The sequence below is a fragment of the Malaclemys terrapin genome, chromosome 1 (genome assembly GCF_027887155.1).
Source record: "Malaclemys terrapin pileata isolate rMalTer1 chromosome 1, rMalTer1.hap1, whole genome shotgun sequence".
Lineage (NCBI taxonomy): Eukaryota > Metazoa > Chordata > Testudines > Emydidae > Malaclemys > Malaclemys terrapin.
Genome location: NC_071505.1, coordinates 103,505,892 through 103,523,278, shown reverse-complemented (window position 1 = coordinate 103,523,278; position 17,387 = coordinate 103,505,892). Strand labels below are relative to the sequence as shown.

Sequence of the window (17,387 nt, the reverse complement as noted above, 5' to 3'; positions counted from 1 at the left end):
TTCCTTACAGGATACAGGCTTGTAGGTTACTGCTGAATATAATAAAAGCAGAATATAATAAAGGCAAGGCAGTGAATATAATAAAGGCAAGCTAGCCCTATGGGCTACAGCACTAGAAGTGAACAGTAGCCTTATGCCAGTGGACCTTGCAAGATCTCTAATGATACTCCAGTTTCTAGCCCAGATGCTTCACAAGGTATCAGACCTTAAAACAGTCACTGTTCCAGAGCTGAATATGGCCCATTCTACATGTTAAGGCAGTATAACTTCGGGGGGAAATTCTGCATTTTAAGGGAGAATTAAGAAAGCCTTTTTAGTGGCAGGTTGTTTCCTGTACTGTCAAATATTTGGGTTCCTTTTAAACGTAATCATAATGGTCTCTAATGGTTGGTATTTTTTTTCAATAACTACCATGTTTTTGGATGTTTGTTTATTTTTTCTGTTATTCTGAAATTACTGGCATGAAATTCTGGCCCAAATGAAGTCAATGGCAAAACTCCCGTTTACTTCAATAAAGTATGGATTTCATCCAGATATTTCCTCTCAACTTTAACTCAGTCTTAAAGTTAACAAGATTTTCAAATTTAGGTGTTTAAAGTTGAGTGCCTAAATTCATTTATAGATACTGATGTGGCCTGATTTTCATAGGCGCTGATCAGTTAAAGTCAATTTTGTAAAGTGTGTGTGTGTCTCTGTGTGTGTGTGTACACAATAAATACACACAGACACTGTCTGTGTCTTGCCTAATGGTCTGAGCACAGGCCTCGTAGTCAGAAACCCTTGAGTTCTATTCCTGATTCTCTATGTGCTCTAAGTCACATAACCTGTCTGTTTCTCCATCCATAAAATGGATAATGGTATTTATCCTACCACACGTGGATATTGTCAGGTTTATAAATCACTTTGAATAGGAAAAGTGCTATGTGTTATTACTGTTGTTTTGTTAGGTATGATCATGAGGCATCCTGCTGTGAAATGGAGTCTGAAGCTGGAAATGGAGCGCTTCCATGTGACACTTCAGGGACATCTGTTGCATAAATTCACTCACTTTTTATATGTATGACTTGGAGTTAGAAATCTACAATTAAGATCCTGCTGAAATGTAATAATGGGAGTTCTGCTCTGAGTTTCTTGAATCGACTTGGTCAGCAGAAGCCAGGAGCACTATAGAGCTGGCACATTCAGATCCTGGAAAGAGATGAATGCTTTACGTTGCTCTCAAGTAAATGCACGGAGCCAATGCTTAGAAAAGCACGGTGGGTTTCTACAGCTTGCAGGTATGAGGGTCACCACAGTATCAGGGCTGCCAGGCTGAATGGGTGAGGGAAGGAAATGAAGGTGACTCGGAGAAACCCCTTCAATGTAGTTCTGAGGATCAGCTATTGCTGACTATGGGCCTGATAAAAGCCCATTGTGGTCAATGGAACTCTCAGGCTATACTTCAATAAGCTTTGGATCAGGCCATAAATATCCTGTGATCGAGTGTCAGGGACCTCATATCATCCCATCCTTTATAAAACCCATTTCTGTCTCCTAACTGGTCCCTGGTACATCTTTGTGACCAAGATTATTTACCATGCTTTGCACCATAGAAGGGCAGCATTGGGCCCCTAGAGTCAGCATTTCCTACCCACTGAGCTCGCCTGCTCCATACGGGAAATTGCCACTTGGTTCTTACTCCCATCTCCTTCATGCCAGGCTCTGCTACCTTTAGAGCACTGGGAGCGTATATCCCTGCCCTGGAGACTTCCTCTCTGTTTCTCTGTGATTTGACACAATCTAGGTCAAACTGCTGTTTGAGATCCCAGAGGAAATGAATTATCTGACCTATACATGCACATGCATAACAAGGAGACTCCTTTGAATGTTGAGAACCTGCACGCAGGCCACGCAGAGGGCTTTGTGTGTGCGATTTCTTTTTCCCCTAAAGGGAAATAGCCTTTAAATAGAATATAGGGTGGGGTGGAAGGGGTTTGAATTCAAGTTCCCAACTGTCGGCTCAGCCCTACTCGTGATCTTCCTGTTAGTATTTTGTCTTCCTGGCATCCTTCCTCTTCTTTATATATTGTTTGCTGGGTGTTGTCTTCTGTATGTTATATTTGCACTGTAAAACACTTTGAAATTTGAAAGCATTATAAAAATGCTGTGTATTGTTGTTGAGTCTTATGGACCTGAATAAGAAATTGATGTGGTTTAGATATCTTCAAATGTAAATGACTGTGGGGGAGGGAACCTTTTTGTGGGCATCTTAGAAAAGAAACTGGGGATTGTCCCTCCTATAATCTTTAGGTCTTTACCCTCCTTGGGCAACAGTTTCTGCAAACTGGCAGGTGAAGCGCTCTGCTGTCATTCTGGTGATGTGAGATAATATTTATTATTATTGTTATTTGTATTATTGTAGCATGTAGGAGCCCAGTCATGGACCAGGACCCCATTGTGCTAGGTGCTGTACAAACACAGAATCCCTGCCCCCAAAAGTTTGTAATCTGAGATATTGCCTTATCCTCTAACATGCTGGTGGCTGGCGCTCTATTCCAGGTTACAAATGGCTAAGGTTCATTGTACAGTGAACATCTCTAAAACTACAAGGTCCTATGTGAAATGTGCTTTTTTTATAGCACCATAAACAGTGTAACAAAGAGGGAGCCCTAAAAGGCTTATTATTATTACTCCGTGACTTCATTAGATACAATGACTAAACTGTTTAATGTTTGGTTCTCCCATGGCTTACCTAATTAGAATTGTCCTACAGCTTTCAGGAATGTGTTTAGAAAGCTGCAGAAGGTGAGTACCTGTTCTGATAGCAGATTTCAGAGTAGCAGCCGTGTTAGTCTGTATCAGCAAAAAGAACAAGGCGTACTTGTGGCACCTTAGAGACTAACAAATTTATTTGGGCTTAAGCTTTCATGGGCTAAAACCCACTTCATCAGATGCATGCAGTGGAAAATACAGTAGGAAGATTATATATATATACAGAGAACATGAAAAAATGGGTGTTGCCATACCAACTCTAACAAGACTAATCAATTAAGGTGGGCTATTATCATCAGGAGAAAAAAACTTTTGTAGAGATAATCAGGATGGCCCATTTCAAACAGTTGACAAGAAGGTGTGAGTAACAGTAGGGGAAAAATGAGCATTGGGAAATAGTTTTTAGTTTATGTAATGACCCATCCACTCCCAGTCTTTATTCAAGCCTAATTTAATGGTGTCCAGTTTGCAAATTAATTCCAGTTCTGCAGTTTCTCGTTGGAGTCTGTTTTTGAAGTTTTTTTGTTGAAGAATTGTGACTTTTAGGTCTGTAATTGAGTGTCCAAGGAGGTTGAAGTGTTCTCCGACTGGTTTTGGAATGTTATAATTCTTGACGTCTGATTTGTGTCCATTTATTCTTTTGCATAGAGACTGTCCGGTTTGGCTAATGTACATGGCAGAGGGGCATTGCTGGCACATGATGGCATATATCACATTGGTAGATGTGCAGGTGAACAAGCCCCCGATGGTGTGGCTGATGTGATTAGGTCCTATGATGGTGTCCCATGAACAGATATGTGGACAGAGTTGGCAAAGGGCTTTGTTGCAAGGATAGGTTCCTGGGTTAGTGTTTTTGTTGTGTGGTTGCTGAAGCAAATACTCACCAGCAACCACACAGAAACTGCAGAACTGGAATTAATTTGCAAACTGGACAGCATTAAATTAGGCTTGAATAAAGACTGGGAGTGGATGGGTCATTACACAAACTAAAAATTATTTCCCCATGCTAATTTCCCCCTACTGTTACTCACACCTTCTTGTCAACTGTTTGAAATGGGGCATCCTGATTATCACTACAAAATTACCCCCTTGTTAAGATATCTCAAGTTGGGCATCCAAAATCACTAGTCCTTTTTGAAATGCTAAGCCCTTGTTTCCCTAAAGCATCTAGCATCTGTAAAGAGAAGCACGTGCTTTATTTTACTACTGTGTTTTGAGTGGGAGGTTGGGGAGAAAGGAAAGAAAGGAAAACTTAAATTAGAAGAAAACCAAACAGCAACTGCTGGTGACAGATGATTACAGCTCATTTCCAGGCCATTTCCTGCATGCCAATGATAGATCAGTAAACAAACGCCTCGTTGCAAACACAAAGCAGGCAGGAACTCTGTTTGGAAGAGAGAGGTCCAGGCAGGTCTCACTCTGCTTGGCAGCAGGAAGTCCCTGTCACATGACCCTGGGAATCGTAAGGCCATGTGCATGTGGGAGATATGTGGAGAGCCTTCTGTCCTGAGACTTTGCATCCTTCCCACAGTCCAGTCAACAGGTTTGAGAGCTTCTTCCCCTTCTTCTTTTGAGCATTGGCCTACTAAACCCAGGATTGTGAGTTCAATCCTTGAGGGGGCCATTTAGGGATCTGGGGCAAAAATCAGTATTTGGTCCTACTAGTGAAGGCAGGGGGCTGGACTCAATGAACTTTTGAGGTCCCTTCCAGTTCTATGAGATAGGTATATCTCACTATTTTAAGGCAGGAGGGATAGCTCAGTGGTTTGAGCCATTGGCCTGCTAAATCCAGGGTTGTGAATTCAATCCTTGAGGATAGGGTGACCAGATGTCCCAATTTTATAGGGACAGTCCCGATATTTGGGGCTTTTCCTTATATAGGCTCCTATTACTCCCCACCCCCTGTCCTGATTTTTCACACTTGCTGTCTGGTCACCCTACTTGAGGGGGCCATTTGGGGATTTAGTTGGGGATTGATCCTGCTTTAAGCAGGGAGTTGGACTAGATGATCTTCTGAGGTCCCTTCCAACCCTAATAATCTATCTATGATTCTGGTGGCATTCCTTTCCCTGGTTTGTTATGAAATGGTGTCAGATGGCTGCTTTGTTCCCCCCAAACAATGGCAAGGATTCCTGAGTGCATTGTAATGGGGAGGATCTCTAACTGGGACTTGACATCTGGCCTCCCTTCTTGCCAATCTATGGACCATGATAGCCTGGTGTCCCAGTTCACACAGTAGTGGAGTGCCCCTGAGCTCAGTCCTCTGTGGACCCACACGTGACATAGTCTTCTTTTGGGTTTTGTTTTATAAAGAAAGTAATTGTAATGCCGTTGAAATGTGCCAGGCTGACATTATATTCTTCCTTGGACTTCCCATAAACGCAGCTCTCATCCATGTAACTCCCTCTAGGCCTGGCAGAGTTTTGTTCATTTTCCTCTGGAAGATTTCTGGGGTGCTTGTGACACTGAGGATGAGGTGAGGAAAGCCATATCTTTCATTCCAAAACTTGTCAGCTGGTCACTGCCAGGGGAGACAGGAACTTGCCAGAATCCACTATCTGCATCTAATAAGAACAAGACCATTGCAGATTATATCTTCTATGGTGGGAACAATGTACTTTTCTCTTCTTCCTGCTTCAGTGAGCCTCATTAGGTCTCTGCAGAGATGGACGCACCTATTTCCTTTTCATAATGTCCTGGTTATCAGGACTTAAGCCTGACTAGGCTGCAGCATGGAATTAACTTTAGGAATATAGGAGTACTGTTTTCCAGGCTGGCCCTGACATCTCCCCTGGCTGGGTGCAAGGGCGTCGGAGCCTTCCCAAAAATAGAAGGCCTGGGGGGCCCCACCCCCCAAAGTCCTGCCCCTGGCCTAGCCGGAAGCTGGAGCAGGGCCAGGGAGCCCGCTTCCCTGAGATGGGGCGGGCCAAAAGCAGCCCCTGTCCCCACCCCTGGACAACTCGCCCAGGGCAGGTGGAGGACCCAGGCTCCCCACAGTGGTCTGCGCGGCTCTCCCTGACCTGGCTCTGGCTGGGGGAGTGCCTCGAAGCCACAGCCCAGCCATGATAAGAGCCACAGAGGACCCTCCACCTGCCTGCAGTGCAGGGGTCCCACCGAGAGCAGCCTCCAGGCTGTGTCTCTGCCCCCTGGACAGGCCCCCCACCCAGGGCAGTTGGAGGGTAGGGTTGCCAGGTGTCCGGTTTTCTACCGGAATGCCTGGTCGAAAAGGGAACCTGGTGACTCCAGTCAGCACCACTGACCAGGCTGTTAAAAAGTCCGTTCGGCGCAGCAGGGCTGGCAGGCTCCCTGGCTGCCGTGGCTCTGCGTGGCTTCCAGAAGCAGCGGCATGTCCCCCCTCCGGCTCCTACGCGTACAGGCAGGCAGGGGGCTCCGCATGCTGCCCCCACCCCAAATGCTGGTTCCGCAGCTCCCATTGGCCGGGAACTGCAGCCAATGGGAGCTGCAGGGTCGGCGCCTGCAGATGGGGCAGCGCGCAGAGCTGTCTGGCCATGCCTCTGCCTAGGAGTGGAGGGGGACATGCCGCTGCTTCTGGGAGCTGCTTGAGATAAGCGCCGCCCAGAGCCTGCACCCCTGACCCCCTCCCACACCCCACACCCCAACCCCATTCCCCAGCCCTGATCCCCCTCCTGCCCTCTGAACCCTCAGTCCCAGCCCGAAGCACCCTCCTGCATCCCAAACTCCTCATCCACAACCCCACCCCAGAGCCTGCACCCCCAGACAGAGCCCTCACCCCCTGCCGCACCCCTGCCCCTGCCCCTCCTACCCCCCAAATCCCTCATCCCTGGCCCCACATGAGAGCCTGCACCCCCAGCCAGAGCCCTCCCCCCCACACCCCAACCCCCTGCCCCAGCCCGGAGCCCCCTCCCACACCCTGAACCCCTAATTTCTGGCCCTACCCCAGAACCTGCACCCTCAGCCCAAAGCCCATACTCCCACCCTCTGCCTCAGCCTGGAGCCCCCTCCCATACTCCAAACGCCTTTGCTCCACCTCCCCAGCCCGGAGCACCCTCCTACACCCCAAACCCCTCATCCCCAGCCCCACCCCAGAGTCTGCACCCCCCACCAGAGCCCTCGTCCCCCTCCCGCACCCCAACCACCTGCCCCAGCCTAGAGCTCCCTCCCACTCTCCGAACCCCTCAGCCCCAGCCTGGAGCCCCCTCCTGCATCTCAAATCCCTCATCCCTGGCCCCACCCCAGAGCATGCAACCCCAGCTGGAGCCCTCACCCCCTCCTGCATCCCAACACACTGCCTCAGCCCAGAGTCCCCATCTGCACCCTGGACTCCTCATTTTGGGCCCAACCCAAAGCCTGCACTCCCAGCCTGAACCCTCACCCCCTCCCACATCCCAACCCCTTGAGCCAGCCCATTGAAAATGAGCGAGTAAGTGAGGGTGGGGAGAGCGAGTGACAGAGGGAGGCGGGATGGAGTGAGTGGGGGTGGGGCCTCTGAGGGGGGCAGGGCATGGGCGGGGCAAGGGTGTTCGGTTTTGTGCGAGTAGAAAGTTGGCAACCCTAGTGGTGGGCTGCACCGCAGCTCCCCACAGCTGCCCGCACAGCTCTTACCATGTCCAGGCTGCGACTCTGAGCCCCCCGCACGCTGGAGCTGGGTCGGGGAGAGCCATGTGGGCAGCTGTGGTGAGCCAGCGTGGAATCGTGGACCCTCCACTGGCTTTGGGCTGTGCTGGGAGCCTGGGGGTGGGGACATGGGCTGGGGGCTGCCCTCAGCCCCCCTGCACCGAAGGCGGGTGGAGGGTCAACACGTGCATCTCCCACAATTGTCTGGGCTCCCTGGCTGGGCTCCATGCTGGCCTGGCCCCGGGGAAGAGGAGGGGAAGGATCCGCCCTGGCGAAATGTGGGAGGGCCATGGGCCCCTGCCCTCCCCGTTCCGGCACCACTCCCTGGGTGCCTATGGCTACCTTCTGCCTCCTCCCCTGTTATTTTCCAGTCACTGCTACAGGCCCATGTGGCCAGGGAGAGATGTGCTGCTCTAGCTACAGGTTCAAGTCCCAAATACACATGAGGCATTATACTCTCAGCTGTCTCTCTGTGGCTAGAAGTGAACCCTCCTGCCTAGAGCAGCCCTGCTCATGTGGTCACAGACTAGTGTCCCTCAGCTCCTAAGCAGGAGCAGTGCAGAAAGCAGCTACGGACAGGAGTCTCTCCTGGCTTTAGTGGGAGACTGAACAGGTCTGCACCCTCCTCCCTCCCCCTGCCAATGATGATCCATTTCTTCTTCAGCCTCTCCTCCCACCTCCCACAGTGCCTAGTTTAGCAGTGTGCTCGGATCAGACGTATGACCCATGTTGACCGCTACCGCCCATCTGTCCACATCTGAATGCTAGCAGATAGGGACACAGTGGCAAAGCAAGGACAGAAACATGCATGGAATTAAGTGGCAGGCTGCAACTTTTATTAAATGTGAACGTAGGGGAGGGCCACTACCTGCCCATCACCACTACTCACCTATACCAGGCATTCAATTGGTTTCAGTGCGGGTATTACAGGGCTCCTTACCTAATCCGGGGTGGTTCTCCTCAGCCTACCCCCCAGGACTCAGTTCTCTGTGAGTCCTAGCACTCTCCTCCCCCTGAGGGAGACAAAGGGGGCAGGAGGGTGGGGACCTTGGCCCACAAGGGCCACAAGGTCTGAGCGTGGCCCACAAAGACCACAAGGTTTCATCCTATCATACGAGCCCAAGGCCAAAATCCCAGGTCTTTCACCTCTGGGAACCATTCATTTTATTCTCTCAACCTCACTGGAAACCGGCTGCATGTTGCAACAAGTAAGCAGCACCATACCAGTACCTCAATTAGATACTAAGCAACTTGCAGATGCTGCGAGGAAGGGAAAAAACTCCCTGGTCCTCTGCCAATTGACCCATAGAAGAAAAAATTCCTTCCTGACCCCTACACAGGCTAGACCCACAGCATCTGTCAAGCTGGGTTCCCCTTCCTAGTTTTGGTGGGCAGGATGGGCTGTTGGAATGGAGCCAAAAGAGGCTCCAAATGGCCCCTTTGCTGAGCTAAATTCTGGGAGCTGGGGAATGCTGGCCAATCAGCACCCCTTCCCCCCAGCTGGCCAATGGGTGCTAGCGACTCCCATGGGAGGAGCTACCTATTGTCCCTTGGCAAGTGCCTCCCTCCCTTACTACAGGGGCTGGCCCCCTTTCACTGCTGGCCCCATCAATTTTCCCCACCCATTGGTGCGGGTGGGTGGCATCTTTCTCCTGATTTTCCACAGAGGGCTCTGCTGGCAGAGTCAGAGTTTATTGGGTGGGGGATTGCATGGGCCAGGGAAGGGAGAGGAGCCCCCCCAATCCTATTGTGATAGACTTCGGAGCTTGCCAGAAGAGAAACTCCAGAATGGTGATTAAATGAAGTGGTTATATATATCCCAGCCTCTATTATTATTCATATCGTGGTAGCTCCTAAGAGCCCCAGTCATAGGCTAGGACCCCATTGTGCTAGGTGCTGTACAAACACAGCACAAAGAGATGGTCCCTGCCCCAGCGAGCTTACAATCTAAGTGCAGAACAATCTCTGTTACAGCTCTGCAGAAATCTACTTGCCCACTTGCCTGAGTGAGTCATTCTGTGGACAGAGGAATGAATGATCTTCCGTTTTTTCATTATCCTTAAACATAACAGCTAATGAGTGGGTGAATAGATTTTGCTTCCTTGGGCTGGTCAATTTTCCTGACAATTTTGCAAGGATGCTCTGTCATTAAAAATGAATTGGGTGTTGTGCCAGCTACTAATGAGGAAAAGAAGCAGCGGGGCTTATTGCCTGGGGAAAGAGAGGACATGGTTTGTAATAAATTACCCTGAACCTGTACTCATTGAGATGATCCAGAGTTCACTCTGTCTTACAGAATGTTGCCTGCGCGGGGTGAGAGCTCAGAAAAGAACAAGACTGAATTATTTCTATTTCTCCCTCTCTCTCTTTAAAAGTATGTAGACCATGGAAATGAGAAATACTTTTATATGTTCATTTTCTTGAAAAGTCCTAGGAACTACTAACTTTACTGATGCGATTGGTCTTGCTGCCAAACTCCGGCCGTGGCAGGGAAGCATCTGATAGACCAGCCAAGTGGATAGACTCCAGAGGCTTTCAGGGTTTCAAAGTATTGTGTAAGAGACAATGAACTCCTTCCTGTCATTGAAATGCTTTTCAGTGGCCACAGATAATGCCCTCCTGAGAAGTACTGACACTGCCTTGTGGTTGGCTCTTAAAGAGCCAGAGTTGGTTTTCAGGACAAGACTAAAAGGAGAACATCTGTTGCACTGACTGTGAGTATGTCTACACTACGGGATTAATCCGAATTTACAGAATTCGAATTTTGGAAACAGATCGTATAAAGTCAAATGTATGCGGCCACACTAAGCACATTAATTCAGCGGTGTGCGTCCATGTACCGGGGCTAGCGTCGATTTCCGGAGCGTTGCACTGTGGGTAGTTATCCCATAGCTATCCCATAGTTCCCGCAGTCTCCCCCGCCCATTGGAATTCTGGATAGAGATCCCAGTGCCTGATGGGGCAAAAAACATTGTCGCAGGTGGTTCTGGGTACAGCCTCATCCCTCCCTCCATGAAAACAACGGCAGACAACCGTTTTGCACCTTTTTTCCTGGGTGAACACTGCAGACTCCATACCACAGCAAGCATGGAGCCCGCTTAGCTCAAGACAGCAGTCATGAACATTGTAAACACCTCGTGCATTCTCGTGCAGTTTATGCTGAACCAGGACCAGAAAAACGAGACGAGGAGGAGGCGGCAACAGCAGCGCAGCGACAAGAGTGATGAGGACATGGACATGGACACAGAATTCTCTCAAACCGCGGGCCCCGGTGCTTTGGAGATCATGTTGTTAATGGGGCAGGTTCTATCCGTGGAACGCCGATTCTGGGCCCGGGAAACAAGCACAGACTGGTGAGACCGCATAGTGTTGCAGGTGTGGGATGATTCCCAGTGGCTGTGAAGCTTTCGCATGCGTAAGGGCACTTTCATGGAACTTTGTGACTTGCTGTCCTCTGCCCTGAAACGCTAGAATACCAAGATGAGAGCAGCCCTCACAGTTGAGAAGCGAGTGGCGATAGTCCTGTGGAAGCTTGCAATGCCAGACAGCTACCGGTCAGTCGGGAATCAATTTGGAGTGGGCAAATCTACTGTGGGGGATGCTGTGATGCAAGTAGACAAAGCAATCACTGAGCTGCTGCTACGAAAGGTAGTGACTCTGGGAAATGTGCAGGTTATAGTGGATGGCTTTGCTGCAATGGGATTCCCTAACTGTGGTGGGGCGTTAGATGGAACCCATATCCCTGTCTTGGCACCGGAGCACCAGGGTACCCAGTACATAAACCGCAAAGGGTACTTTTCAATGGTGCTGCAAGCACTGGTGGATCACAAGGGATGTTTCACCAACATCCACGTGAGCTGGCCGGGAAGGGTTCATGATGCTCGCGTCTTCAGGAACACTACTCTGTTTAAACGGCTGCAGCAAGGGACTTACTTCCCAGACCAGAAAATAACCATTGGGGATGTTGAAATGCCAATAGTTATCCTTGGAGACCCAGCCTACCCCTTAATGCCATGGCTTATGAAGCCATACACAGGCAGCCTGGACAGGACTCAGGAGCTGTTCAACTACAGGCTAAGCAAGTGCAGAATGGTGGTAGAATGTGTATTTGGACGTTTAACAGGTCGCTGGCGATCGTTACTGACTCGGTCAGACCTCAGCCAAACCAATATCCCCATTGTTATTGCTGCTTGCTGTGTGCTCCACAATCTCTGTGAGAGTAAGGGGGAGACCTTTATGGCGGGGTGGGAGGCTGAGGCAAATCGCCTGGCTGCTGATTACGCGCAGCCAGTCACCAGGGTGATTAGAAGAGCACACCAGGAAGCGCTGCGCATCAGAGAAGCTTTGAAAACCAGTTTCATGACTGGCCAGGCTATAGTGTGAAATTTCTGTTTGTTTCTCCTTGATGAAAACCCGCCTTTATTGACTCATTCTCTGTAAGGAACCCACCCTCCCCCTTCGATCACAGCTTGCTTTCAAAGGAAATAAAGTCACTATTGTTTAAAAATCATGTATTCTTTATTAATTGATTATAAAAAGAGGGAGAGAACTGTGAAGGTAGCCTGGGTGGGGTTTGGGAGGAGGATCAGAAGGAAGGAAAAGGCCACTAAAAAAAGGTTAAAATAATGACAGCCCTTTGCTTGGGCTATCCACTGGGGTGGAATGGGAGGGTGCACGGAGCCTTCCCCGCCCCCCCCCCCCCACATTCTTACACGTCTGGGTGAGGAGGCTATGGAACATGGGGAGGGGGCAGGGGGTTATATAGGGGCTGCAGCGGCAGTCTGTGATCCTGCTGCCGTTCCTGAAGCTCCACCAGATGCCGGAGCATGTCTGTTTGCTCACGCAGCAGACCCAGCATTGCATCCTGCCTCCTCTGATCTTCCTGCCGCCACCTCTCATCTCGAGCGTCTCTCCTCTCCTCACGTTGTCCCTTCTGTCCTCACGTTGGTCCCTCATGTCTTCACATTGGTCCCTCTTGTCCTCACGTTCACTGGCATCTTTCCTATACTTTGAAACCGTGTCCTTCCACTCATTCAGATGAGCTCTTTCACTGCGGGTGGATTCCATGATTTCCGCGAACATCTCGTCTCGCGTCCTCTTTTTCCAACACCTTATCTGAAATAGCCTTCGGGACGGAGGAGGGAGGCTTGAAAAATTTGCAGCTGCTGGAGGGAGGGAAAAAAGGAGAGAATTTTTTAAAAAGATACATTTTACAGAACAATGCTTATACTCTTTCATGGTGTACAACACTATTCACATTACATAGCACATGTGATTTCTGTGCAAGGTCGCATTTTGCCTCTTAATATTGAGTGCCTGTGGCTTTACTGCTAGAGATCACAGACGCAGGTCCGGGCAACAGAATTCGGCTTGCGTGTGGCCATGGTAAGCCATTGTCTTTCGACTTCTGCGCCCTCCTTTCCCACATACCAAACAAAGCCCGTTGAGTGCTGCAGTTTTCCTGTTAACCTTCAGCAGCAGAAAACAAACTACCCCCCCCACCCCATCCAATTCTCTGGATGATCACTTTTTCCCTCCCCCCACCGTGTGGCTGGTATCAGGGAAGATCCCTGCTAGCCAAACGCGAAAAGCTCAGGGCCAATTCCCCCTCCCCCCCCACACACACACACTTGGCTAACTGCAGGGAAGGATTTCTTTTCAGCCACAGGCAAACAGCCCAGTAGGAACAGCCACCTCTGTCCCCTTAATTAAATTCCCATATTTCAACCAGGTTACCATGAGTGATATCACTCTCCTGAGGATTACACAACGAGATAAAGAACGGATGTTGCTTGAATGCCAGCAAACACCGGGACCATACGCTGCCAGGCTTTGTCATACAATGATACCAGATTACTTGCTACTAGCATGGCGTGGTCAAGTGTCCTACCATGGAGGACGGAATAAGGCTGCACTGCCCAGAAACCTTGTGGAAAGGCTTTTGGAGTACCTCCAGGAGAGCTTCATGGAGATGTCCCTGGAGGATTTCCGCTCCATCCCCAGACACGTTAACAGACTTTTCCAGTAGCAGTACTGGCCGCAAATGCATCCCAAGTCCTCAGGGCAAAGTAATCATTAAAAAACGCTTGCTTTTAAAACAAGTTTTATATTTTAAAAGGTAAACTCACCTGAGGTCCCTTCCATGTGGTCATGGTCTTGGATACTGGCTTGGGAGGGTACTTCAGTCAGGATCAGAAAAAGATCCTGGCTGTTGGGGAGAATGGAGTGCTGTGTGCTCTCTGCAAGCTCGTCCTCCTCCTCCTCCTCCTCTTCTCTGTCCACAGAATCCTCAGGTGTGGCTGATGAGATTACCCCCACCTCGGAATCCACGGTCAGAGGTGGGGTAGTTGTGGCGGCCCCCCCTAGAATTGCATGCAGCTCGGTGTAGAAGCGGCATGTCCGCGGCTCTGACCCGGAGCGACCGTTTGCCTCCTTTGTTTTTTGACAGGCTTGTCTGAGCTTCTTGACTTTCACACAGCACTGATCTGAGTCCCTATTGTGGCCTCTCTCCATCATGCCCTTGGAGATTTTTTCAAAAGTTTTGGCATTTCGTCTTTTCGAACGAAGTTCTGCTAGCACTGAATCCTCTCCCCATATAACGATCAGATCCAGTACCTCCCGTACGGTCCATGCTGGTGCTCTTTTTCGATTATCGGACTGCATGGTTACCTGTGCTGATGATCTCTCTGTGGTCACCTGTGCTCTCCTGTGCTGGGCAAACAGGAAATGAAATTCAAATGTTCGTGGGGCTTTTCCTGTCTACCTGGCCAGTGCATCCGAGTTCAGATTGCTGTCCAGAGCGGTCACAATGGTGCACTGTGGGGTAGCTCCCGGAGGTCAATACCATCGAATTGCGGCTGCACTAACCCTAATTCGAAATGGCAATATCGATTTCGGCGCTACTCCGCTCGTCGGGGAGGAGTACAGAAATCGATTTTAAGAGCCCTTTATTTCGTAAGAAATGGCTTCGTTGTGTGGACGGGTGCAGGGTTAATTCGATTTAACGCTGCTAAATTCAAATTAAACTCTTAGTGTAGACCAGGCCTTCGTTGCAAAGGTGCGCCAAGAGGATAGATTGACACCCCTGCCCCAAAAAGATTAGAAATCACCATGCAAAGAATAGTGAGCAGTGACCAAAACAACTTCTGCAGTTTAAAGACCTTAGGCCAGGGATGCATTTCACCCCTTAAATTCCCAAGGGAGATCAGTAACACTCTCTATAATGACCCACTAGAGTGAGAATACATCAGGTGATCAGGAACCTGAGCACAAAGTGACCATGGGATCTACAGTAGTTTAATCAATAAACCTCTCAGCTGGGTACCAGTCCAAGAAAGCTGTTGATACAGTGGCTTCATAAGCCATGGGGCTGTTAATTCTCTGGATCAGACAGATTATTTTTAAAGCCATTTTTAACAGTCTCCTGAGGGAAGACAGATACCCAAGTGTTATAACAAAAATGTTTAGCTTTTATGTTGTGTCTTGCCTGTTCAAATCACTGTACAGCCATTGACTAGTAATATTACTAATCATGTTTATTATGGCAGTGCCTATGGGACCAGTTGAGACGGGAGTCCCACTGCGCACAGCGCTGTACAAACACAGAGTAATAGACAGCCCATGCCCCAAAGACTATCTAATTCTCACAGCACTCTGGGGAGGTAGGTGGATAAAAATGCTCATCACCATTTTACAGAAGGGGAAATGGAGGCAGAGAGATGAAGTGACTTGCTGCTATTATCCTACTGGATTTCCAGGGGCAGGTTTTGTGTGTGTGCTTGGAGAGAGGAGGGACAAGGGAAGTTTGTCATGTTGGAACAGACAGTGTTACCTGTCACAGTTCAGGGCAACTGCACCTGTGTTCCCCCTCAGGGGTCCAGCCAGGGCGCCCACTCTCAGGCTTCCAGCGCCCCAGCAGTTGACTTTTTGGATGGAGATCTGCATCTCTGTCCCTTCTGACTGGGGTATTTGCAGGCTGAACAGTTCCCTGCCATCACTGTAGTATTCCCAGCTCAGACAAGCTGCCCTAGCACATCTGCTTGCTTTCTTTGTGGAGACAGTTAACTTTGTCCTCACCCATAACTATTTCACATTTGGGGACAATGTGTACCTTCAAGTCAGCGGCACTGTTATGGGTACCCGCATGGCCCCACAGTATGTCAACATTTTTATGGCTGACTTAGAACAACGCTTCCTCAGCTCTCGTCCCCTAAGGCCCCTACTCTACTTGCACTACATTGATGACATCTTCATCATCTGGACCCATGGAAAAGAAGCCCTTGAGGAATTCCATCATGATTTCAACAATTTCCACCCCACCATCAACCTCAGCCTGGACCAGTCCACACAAGAGATCCACTTCCTGGACACTACAGTACTAATAAATGATGGCCACATAAACACCACCCTATACTGGAAACCTACTGACCGCTATACTTACCTACATGCCTCCAGCTTTCATCCAGACCACACCACTCGATCCATTGTCTACAGCCAAGCTCTACGATACAATCGCATTTGCTCCAACCCCTCAGACAGAGACAAACACCTACAAGATCTCTCTCAAGCATTCTTACAACTACAATACCCACCTGCTGAAGTGAAGAAACAGATTTTTTTCTGTCTGTCAATCTGTTTTCTGGAAAACAGATTGACAGACCGAGAAGAGTACCCAGAAGTCACCTACTACAGGACAGGCACAACAAAGAAAGTAACAGAACGCCACTAGCCATCACCTTCAGCCCCCAACTAAAACCTCTCCAGCGCATCATCAAGGATCTACAACCTATCCTGAAGAACGATCCCTCACTCTTACAGATCTTGGGAGACAGGCCAGTCCTTGCTTACAGACAGCCCCTAAACCTGAAGCAAATACTCACCAGCAACCACACACCACACAACAAAAACACTAACCCAGGAACCTATTCTTGCACCAAAGCCCGTTGCCAATTCTGTCCACATATCTATTCAGGGGATACCATCATAGGACCTAATCACATCAGCCACACTATCAGAGGCTTGTTCACCTGCACATCTACCAATGTGATATATTCCATCATGTGCTAGCAATGCCCCTCTGCCATGTACATTGGCCAAACTGGACAGTCTCTATGTAAAAGAATAAATGGACACAAATCAGACATCAAGAATTATAACATTCCAAAACCAGTCGGAGAACACTTCAGCCTCCCTGGCCACTCGATTACAGACCTAAAAGTCACAATATTACAACAAAAAAACTTCAAAAACAGACTCCAACGAGAGACTGCTGAATTGGAATTAATTTGCAAATTAAATTAGGCTTGAACAAAGACTGGGAGTGGACTATTTCCCCATGCTTACTTTTCCCCCTCTACAGTTCCTCACATCTCCTTGTCAATTGCTGGAAATGGGCCATTTTCATTACCATTACAAACAGTTCTTTTTCTCTCCTGCTGATAATAGCTCACCTTAACTGATCACTCTCCTTATAGTGTGTATGGTAACACCCATTGTTTCATGTTCTCTGTGTGTATATATATCTTCCTACTGTATTTTCCACTACATGCATCCGATGAAGTGGGCTGTAGCCCACAAAAGCTTATGCTCAAATAAATTTGTTAGTCTCTAAGGTGCTACAAGTACTCCTGTTCTTTTTGCGGATACAGACTAACACGGCTGCTACTCTGAAAGTTAACAGTGTGACTGCCCATGGTTATAGAGACCACACAGCTCTTCTTATGTGAGCCTATGTTATTATTAGGGTAAAAGCACTGTCGAGAAAACGTGTTTAAAACAATAGACAAACCTACCCGCGTGTCAATAAACGTACCAGACATTATCCTAACAAGGGCTCTGACAGGAGCAGTCCTTCGACACGCCACCTGAGGAGTTTCCTTTGTGGTCACAAGTTCATCACAGCTTCAGCTCCATATAAGTACCCAGTCTTATGGGGTCTCAGTAGGCCCCATCCTTCCAATCCTACCGTAAGGATTGGGGCCCTCCATGCACCATGTTTGCTGGATGAGGAAGAAGGCTCCAAGTCAGTTTAAAACCAGACT

At 48.8% G+C, this 17,387-nt stretch overlaps 1 protein-coding gene across 3 annotated transcripts in view; it reads left to right on the top strand.

Annotated features, from left to right (window-relative positions):
- DENND2A (DENN domain containing 2A) overlaps window positions 1–17,387 on the top strand; it is a 91,700-nt gene that overhangs the window by 24,311 nt on the left and 50,002 nt on the right. The window lies entirely within an intron of this gene.